This window comes from Anas acuta, chromosome 5, assembly GCF_963932015.1.
Source record: "Anas acuta chromosome 5, bAnaAcu1.1, whole genome shotgun sequence".
Classification (NCBI taxonomy): Eukaryota; Metazoa; Chordata; class Aves; order Anseriformes; family Anatidae; genus Anas; species Anas acuta.
Window position 1 is genome coordinate 12,058,435 of NC_088983.1, and position 9,772 is coordinate 12,068,206.

A 9,772-nucleotide genomic window follows, 5' to 3' on the forward strand; every position below is an offset into this window, starting at 1 on the left:
CTCTGTTATGAGAAGGCATTTCTTTACTGTGAGGATGACAGAGCACTGAAACAGGTTGCCCAGTCAGGTTGTGGAGGCTCCTTCTCTGGAGATATTCAAAATCCACTTGGATGCCATCCTCAGCAACATGTTCTATGTGATCCTGCTCGGCAGAGGGTTTGGACTAGGTGATCTTCAAAGGTCCCTTCCAACCTCGGCCATTCATGTGATTCTGTGATTCATTTGCCTTGACATCTCATCTGAAAGCACTGTGCTAGATATTGTACACAGATTGGGACAAATTAGAAGGCTCTTTCCTTACATCCTGAATGAATAACCATATGGCTCATTGTTGCAAGATGTAATGCACTAATAGTTTCATTTTCAAGATCAGAAACTGAATCTGTCACTAGTGGAAAATACTGCAGTTCTGAAATCCCAGTCAAAGTAGAATAGATACAGAGAAGGAATATTAAGTTGATGAGTACTGGAGAAAAAAAATAAATGAGATTGGTATGTTTATCTTAGTAAGATGGAAGTGTAGGGAGGGATCTAATAATTCTCTGCCAGTGCTCATGACAGAAAAAAATGAGGGGGGGGGGGGGGGAGGAGGGGCTATTTTAACACAAGGTAAGATGAAAGCATGCCGGTCCTGACACTATTTCAGCTGGGGTCTACCAGAACTTCTTAATGATCAGACCTTTCAGATGCAAGTGATAGGAAGCAAAAGATCATAGCCCATGTCAAATGTCAAAGCCGTATCTAGTTTCATGATAAAACCTGTTACAGTCCTGGAAAATATCATATGTCTAAATTGCTTCTACAGTGACCAGGGGGATTTAATGTTCCAAAATACCTCTTCCCATCTTGTATCCCTGTAATAATTTCTGACATGAAACAGTAGATTGTTAATCTATGTTTTCAAACAAATATTTTACAGTATTCATGTTGTCTTTACTTTCTAGGTATCAGGCAATCTAGTAAACCTTTTAATGTTGGAGGCCAATGACCAGGTTGATGACCATACAGAACAATGGTGGCAACCTCAGACATGGTTAGGAGAGTTATTACTAAAAATTGAATCTCTACATGAGTCTAAGAAAAAAGTGCAAACTGACTCTAAAAACTAGAGGACAACGTTGTGAATACCACTGCAAATACCACTGGCAAGAGACATGTCTCCAAGCTGTCTTCAGACTCCAGAGTAAATAAATAAAATATTTCAGAGAGAAGAGGCCTGTATATGTTGGCAGCATTGCTTGACTTTGTGTGTAAAACCAAGCACGATTCGTACTTCCACTAGGTAGACACCAACACAAGAAACTCATTTAAACTGGTCAAATTCTAACAAACATTTTCTGTGAAATTTTGGTGAGCTGGAGTTTGCCAGAAGTTTTTCCAGGAATTAACAACCTCCAAAGACTGCAAACACTTTTTCTTCTGAACATCTCTGCCCAGAATCTTTCTCCAAAACTCATAAAGCAAGAACTTGAGAAAACCTGCCTGAAAAGCAGTCTGCTTTGTAAAAATATAGTAGGAACTTGCCAATCTTTGAAGCCAGGGAGAACCTGAGTAAATGCAGTGAAGCACTCTGCTTCCCAAATACTATGGGAGAAAATGAAAAAATTTTAAACATACTACTGGGGGACTCGACCTTTATCTAATTCTTCCTCTTCTTCTTCCAACCTTCTGATTTCTCTATGTGTCCTATCTAGGCTAATCTCTAAAGATGCTCCTTTGGGGGGCTCTCTCCCTACTCCCTTTCCCCACTCTTAGTCCTTGGTAATCAAGCCTTGGCACATTTCCACCCATCCTCCCCCCCCCCAAACAACACCCACATTCAGAATGAGATCACATTAGTCCATGATTTCAGTTCTTTTGTTACCTTACACTTTCAGCAGGTCAATTATCTCTTTGGAGCAGTTTGAAATGTCCTGTTGATCCATAGACTCAGTAGTACAATATTTGCTCACTTCTAGCAAGCCTAATGGACTAATGGCAGTGAGCATGTATTTTTAGAAGAGATACACTTGCCAGGATTTAAGATCTCTGGTGAGAATCAGCTCTGTATGAAAGTTAGAGTCAATTATTATTATTATTATTATTATTATTATTATTATTATTATTATTATTATTTCATTTATTTTTTAACATGAGAAGAAATAAACATTATTTTTAACTCAAAAGAGATTTTAGTTTCAGACACTGCCTGTGCACAGGCCCAGTGAGGACAAGGGCCGTGTGATGACACTTGGTTGCATAATTTCAAATTGAATGAGATTTACATATATTTTTTATAAAAACAAAGCAAAAAACATGCATTTTTGGAGGAGAAACATTTGCCAAAAGCTCAAAAATTTGGTGAGCACAGCTACACTAAATCTGAAGTCCAAATTTTTGAGGCAATTATATAAGATAAGATGATGATTTGCACCTATGCATTTGTGTTCTCTGGACTTTGTAGGCCTTATAGCTTTGCCATCATCCCTCAACACTTGACCTTTGAGTGCTTTGATCATACTTACTTCCAGTGAGCTTACTAAAGAGTGGTTAATTCTGTGGTACATTAAATTTGCACAATACTTCTTTTTTCTTAATGGAACACATTGTTACTATTTTGCAAGCCATCCACAAGTTATTACTTCATGTTTGGTTTTAAAATACAGTTTGGAAAATCAAAACAAGTCTTGACTACAAATTAATCATGCAGTGAAAAAAAATCAATACAGAATAAAATAAAGTAGCTTCCCAGTGGAAATGTTTATTTGGTTTAAAGTGTTCTTAAAAGGAATGAGAAATGAGGCAGCACCTTTTACAGAAAGTGTTAAATCAGTTAATAATTTTGTAGACTTTAACTGCATAAAGAGATAGAGCTTATTTAAACCAGCTTTCAAAGTAATATAGCAAGATAGACTTTAGCATGAACAGAAAGAAGTTTCTGTTTTTTCTTTCATTCTATCTTTTCTTGTCATACCTAGATGTTTGTATTGCACTTTCATCTATGACCAGATCATGTATGACAGAAGTCTTGACCTGTTTGTTACCAACAAGTATTTGATATTGCTCATAGTCACAGGAAAATCAGAGGTAAAATCAAATTAAAGCCAATTACACAGACACACACACACACACAAAAAGAACAACAACAAAAAAGGAGTATGCCTTCATTGTATTTTTCTTGTTACTCTTGTCACAGTCCCGCTTTCTGATTGGAACCATGGAGTGTGTCCTTAGAGTTTCCCAATTCAAGTCAGTACACATGCATACTGTCCACTTCAGAATATGGTCTATGTTGCATTAACCTTAAGCTTAGGCCTAAGCGCAGTTCCAGTTAGGAAAGAACATACTTCATGAATCAGAGTTCTGTGTGTAAAGTTCTTCATATCTTCTGGATCTTGCATTTACAATGCCTTCAGGCATAATCTTGCCTTCAGCAAGACATGTGACATCATTGCACCTGATAGGCAACGTCCAGCTGTTCATATGTTACTGAACTCTGTATCTAGGTTATAAATTCTCTTGAACAAAGATGGCCTCTTTTTAAATTCATTTATACTGTTTCAAGAACAATGTGGCCTTGACCCCTTTGAACTATAGCTATTAAAATAATTAGCAAAAACTATATAGATATACCTGATATGTATTCATTGCAATGGGCAGACATAGGGCACTTCATTTTTTGCTGAAGCTGAGAAGTGTGTATTTCAATCTCTTTCATCCTCAAGTATTTTTTCCATGATCTAAGAACTTTATCTCTGCAGTCATGTAGCAATGGCTCCAATCTGATCCCATGGAACAGACAATCTACAGTCTCAACAAGTGAAGGTGCAACACAAGGACATTTCTGAAGCACAAAACTATAGCATCACTGCACACCACAGTTACTTCCCTGACAGACTGGGTTCTGCACCAAGACCCACTGCATGGTTAAGGAACAAATACCAATTCCAAAAGAAGTATGTCCAAATTCCTATGAAGCTTGGTACCCCATTGTCCCACCATCCTCTTGACCCACATTTATATTTTATAGCAGATCAAAGCTTACTCTTGTCTGCTCTTTCTCATGAAAAAAGCTACATCATCTTCAGTCAATACTTTTTTCCGTATTCCTTCATATCCATAACTTATTTTGGAAGGCAATTCTCAGTTTCTTGGGGACTGTAATTCCCACTAATTTCTGATTAGTTAAAGACTGCTGAAAGCCAGCCACAGAAATAGTCCATGTAAAGACTATGTACACTAGATTTGCAAGTGTTCTATATGTTTCCACAGCATCTTGGCTATGACAGAACTATGTGGAATACCTGAGCTGAGTTGTAGTAAAAACATATCTTGTTTCTTTTTCATCACAAAATTTTGTTTAAATACTTCTGTCTAGTCCTAATGGTGATTTTCTCTCATTCATGTGTCTTTGTGGTAAATAATTACCAAAAAAATATATCTGTCAAAACCAGAATATTGAAATTATACCTAAAGGTCAGTATAGATGCCATAAAATATCTTATAAATGGAATTTCGAATATCACAAGTCCTCAGATGAAATTAATTCTAAGACCAATTCAACTAATTGAATCAATAGGTTTTCCTCTGCTTTTTGATCAAAGAAAAACATTCACTTATTTGAGATAGCTTTCCCACAAGAAGTGCATGCTACAGAAAAGCAGACCAAAGGAGCTTATGCCTTAACTAAATAGCCACAATCAAAGGACAGAACAAACAACCCAACGTGCCATTCCAACTGAAATCTATTTTCTTTACTCTGGTTTTTCACTTTTTCAAAATGCCTTGGAACATAACCACCATTACAGGGTAAACCGATCCAAAGTAATTTTCACCAAGTGGGGAATAAATTAAGAAGTCCCATGGTGAGAAAGCACTATCCTATTTCATTTTGTGTGGTGACATGCACGATAGCCAAACATGCCAAGCAATTACATTTCAGAATTATAAACTCAAACAAAATTGATGCGTACATCTCTATTTGACTATCTCTCCTCTCTTTGACTCTTTCTTATCATTGAATTTGGTTGAGTTATTGTAATTTATTCAACCTATTAATGCTATTTGGATTTTTTTTTTTTTTTTTTTTGATTGAGGGTGAAGGGGTAGGTAGGGCTTTGCATGGATTTTACATAGCCCCTTACATAGTATTCTAGGGTTTAATGTCTAGTTGACCACTGCGCTACATCTTCCAAGCCTCTGAAGAGTTAAGAACTCTGGCATTGACTGTAACACAGAGGAAAGGCTAGCCATGGATTCCAGCATTGCTTTTTATTATGTTGCAGCTGTACTGCACTCAATTCTACTTGGACAAATTCCTGAACAAGAATCTATTTCCCTCACTTCACTTTTGGAATATGTACTGTTTTGGTTTTTGGCTCAGCTTTGAAGCAATGTTCTTTTTGTCAGTATTGAAGGAACGAAGGGTATATTTAAAGAATAAACTGTTGGGATGTGTTTGGTGATTTTGATTTAGGATGTAGGAATAAGGTTCTCAAGGGATGGAAAAGTTTAATTCTAAAAATAATGACCATCTACATTTTGGTGGAGGTATTATTATTGCATTGACTCATATGGTCCCCACTTGATTACATCTCTATTGAGGAATGGGGCATTTGTTTACAAAGCAACAATATTTACAGTAGTTACAAGCTATAAGCTTTCTTCCAGTAGTTATTTAAATAACATTAATAAAATTCAAATATAGTATAATATATTAACTCTCACACCTAGAAAACACATTAGCCAAAGTTTAAATTAACACAGTTATTATAGACTGACGCAAAGTCTCTTGCGTGATTTCCAGGTGGTTGCAAAGCCTGAAAAAAATAATATTTGTCTATGTATAGATCACCTTAGTCTACTTTTAGGGTATTTTCCAGTTGAATACAGTCTCCTCTTTGGGATCTTAACAGATCAAAGCCTTGATAAATACTATATATGAAGTTTCTCCATTGGACATCCATAGTGTACTTATTCCATCTAATTCCCACAGTATAACTAAAACTCTATTAGCTCTATGGTCTTCATGGTAATGAGGAGTTGACCCCCAGTGGGGTCAGGGTTTGGACCTAAATTTTTTCTTAGTAAAAACAGCAACCTGGAGAGAAATCAGCAACCCAACTCTAACATTAGGCTAACATTACCACTTTGCCTACAGGCATTTACACATATGTAATGGTTTGCTTCACTGCAGCATAAAGGTAATCCATAAAACAGAACAAAATCTTTCAAAGATGTTGGCCAAGATCTGTTCTTTATTTGTATTGTAGGCTACAATTATGAAATTGGAAAGTAAAAATTTTGACAAAATGTCAAAAGAAACTTGCCCCTAAAATAGAAGAATCCAAGGAAAAAAAGCCCATTCTCCAAGGTGAACTAGGGACCAATCTTGCCTGTAAGGGCAAGACGTTATTCCAGAAATTGTCAGGAATTGTCAGCTTTCAGGATTAGGCCATCTTTTTGGCTGATGCCAGTAACTAAACCATTGAGTCTAGTTAGCAGAAAGTGAGAATCTCCACAGTCAGAGAAAAGGAATCAGGCTTTTCACAAGAGGCTCCAGGATTTTCACATCTGTGCACAAGAAGAAGGAGAAGACATTGACTAGTGACTTTTACTGTGGTTTGTTAGAAAAGTAAGTTTACAGCTGTTGCCAACATCTCACAGCCTGATCCTTTAGATTGTAACACCTGGACAAATTATGACAGGTTCTCTATAGTGAGCTACATAATATCAATCCCTTAAAAGCATTTATTAAAATAAAATAAAAATTTAAAAAATAAATTTTAAAAGTAATTTGCTTTGCAAGCACAGTTGTACAGTTTCAAAAAATAAATCCTTTTTCTTCCCCTTCTTTTCTTAAATCATTAATTTGTATTCTCTTCACTTAATTATGTTGTTGCTTTTCCAGGAAAACAGAACATTTAATCTCTTACTAAATCAGGAAAGTAAGAATTTCTTACTGCATCCCTAATCTGACCAGTGCTGCTAAATTGGTCAATTTATGTACCTTCTTGCTCTCTTGAGCACAGTTTCTCTCCAGAAACAAGACTTTTTATAGCAAAAGAGCATGAAGTAAATGGTTCATTCCACTTTCCCTCCTGATAAGATTTTGGACTGAGTACATTTAAAATACTCTTTTATTGCCCTGTAATAGATTTTAAACAAATACAATTGTTTTTGTAGTGATCAAAGAGATATGGATATGTTTGTCATCTGTTAGAGGTCTAGATGCAACACAAAGCAAAAGAAGACTCCCTGATGCATTTGGCATGAAGCCGTTTCCACCCAGTTATGTATTCTCAGATAGTTTACAGCAAAGGGACCAGAATCTGGCAAAACTGACATATTCATATAATCAACTTCATGCCCATGATCTATAAGATGAACTTCACAAGACCTGCTCTTTGGGTGCCAAGCTAAGCACACATTTTGGAGTTTTAAGTTCTGAAAACATCATGGGAACTTGTCTGATTGTCCTGACTCTTGCATCAAACCTAAAGTTTACCTGAAGGTTTGACACCTGTAACATGCCTGTGGATGACACAGGCATTAAATAATGAAATGTCTGCAGCATGAGAAAGCCTAAGGAAAGCTGCACCTCCCATGAAAGACTGAAGAATAGTATTCATGAAGACTTGAAGAGCAAGGAGACTGCATTACCAGTGCATAACAGAGAGAGTCAGCAGGTTGAAGTGACCAATTCCAAGTATATGCAGGATGGCATTTTATTGAAATTCTTTTCTTTTCCTGTATGAGGATATGAAACAAGGACTTAAGATTCTTGAGTAACACTTTCACCACTTGGTCTGCTTTTATTCAGGGTCTGTTAGGCCATTTTTATTCAGGGTCTGTGGTAGTTCCATAGCTAAAAAAATCAATGTAACAATGTAAAAGGCATTTTTTTTTTTTTTTTTTTAATACATTAAAAAGTTATTAATTGCACAATATATATGACATGGCCCAAGTCACTTAAAAGCTGGAAAAACGGAATACTTTGTATTTGGATAAGGAGCAAAATTCACAGTATGAGATAGTTATAATATATAAAATTTGACAGAACAAAATATCTACCTCCTTAGTTATTCTCAGCATATGGTTATGATATATAAGCCTTCTTCAATACATTGTTTGTGTTGTAGTGTGTGCATGTCTTTTATGAATTTCTAATTTTATTTATTTATTTTTTTCACACAGAAAAGAGGAAGTTTAAAAAACAGGACTGAGAAGATTCTCTTTGTGTTTATTTCAGAAAATATGTGTCTTTTAAAAGTAAATTTGAATTGGTTCCATTATTCAAAACATATAAAACATCATAAAGGCTTTGACAAATTCTATTCAGAAGCTGCCAATAAAATGAGTTTTATAACTAACAATATATCACAGTTTTGATACCAAGAAAGCTGTTGAAGACACTGCCAGTCATTCATTTTCTTCCAGTTCAAATGCAGATCCTTATAGGGATGACATCTCACTACCCTGACATCTGGAATGTAGTAACAAAATGCTGCTGGCTCAGAGAAACAGGAGCAACATGTACTATTCATTGCCAAATGTCACTTAGCAACATAACATGTACAATGGAGGAAAACTCACATAAGCCATACCCTAACCACCCCCCAAAAAACAACAAACAACAACAACAACAAACACAACAAAAAGCTCTTTGTAAGACGTATTTTGAAATTAAGTATTGGAATTAATGATGGTATTATGCTACCTATGAATTTTTTTATGTTAAAAAATATAAGAATAGAAAAGAAGTTCTGGTTCATTCCACCAGAGAACTGATACAAGGCACTATTAGCCTTTGCATTGCAATGCTGACAGGTCTCTCTTGGGAACAGGGTGTCCTGAATTATATTTGCAGCTTCAAAATCTTCTCTGGCATGTTATTGAACTGGTGTTTAACTAGAGTTACTTACAGGATTATCCAGCAGTCAAGCAGAGTTTTTTGGCTTTCAATTTTTTACTTCAGTGTCTGTCACCATCTTCCCCTGTGAAGTACCTAAATGTATGCCTACGCTTTGCAGAGGTAAAGGGGCTTAAGTTCTGAATGGTCCATTGCATTTCAATGGCACAGTACAGCTTCAGATGAATTTAGTTTCCAACAGTGTTATACTGGCATCAATGGGCCTAAGTAGATTCACTGTTTTGATTTGGCTTTGGTCTTGAAAGAGATGGTAACAAATAAAAAAATGTAGAAAATGGAACTTTAAGTTTACCCAATGCTAAAGTAGTATAATATTTTGTTGTATTATCTACAAAATTTAGTTTATCTGCATCTTCTCTATCCTACCTTGGGTTTAAGCATCTTTGCAGGAACTATAAGGCAGTTAAGAAACTGATTTACAGAGGGGCCACAGAAGTCACATGTGAAAAGTTAAGGATTAAAGAGGCAGGAGTCACAGATGGAATTAAACAACAGTTTGATCTTGTTTAAAGGTGTCCATTTGGATGCTCTATGTGGACAAATATATGTATATATATATGTATATATATATGTATATGTTAAAAAAAAAATATCCTAATAATCTGAAGCTAAGGTATCACTAATGTGGCACAGTATCACATTAAAGAGTATGAGGACCTTGAGGACCTGCAGAGATGGGATGAAACCAAATAGCCTAAAGAAACAGTAATAATAATATCTGGTAGCAACCAGGACCTTAACAGTTAGAAATGTTTTTGAGAAAGACCTAACAACATTTGTACTGTACAAGTGGACTACGTGCTGTCAATGCAAAATGGTTACTAAAAAGGCACATGTACAGTAGTGCATAGGGAATTTGCA

The 9,772-nt window shown here is 35.8% G+C and overlaps 1 long non-coding RNA gene across 1 annotated transcript in view; it reads left to right on the forward strand.

Moving 5' to 3' along the window:
• LOC137856885 (uncharacterized) overlaps window positions 1-8,336 on the forward strand; it is a 211,287-nt gene extending 202,951 nt beyond the window's left edge. The window contains exon 29 of the long non-coding RNA XR_011096845.1: window positions 945-8,336. This is a non-coding gene — a long non-coding RNA (uncharacterized lncRNA). The remainder of the gene's footprint in view (window positions 1-944) is intronic.
• The last annotated feature ends 1,436 nt before the right edge of the window (window positions 8,337-9,772 follow it).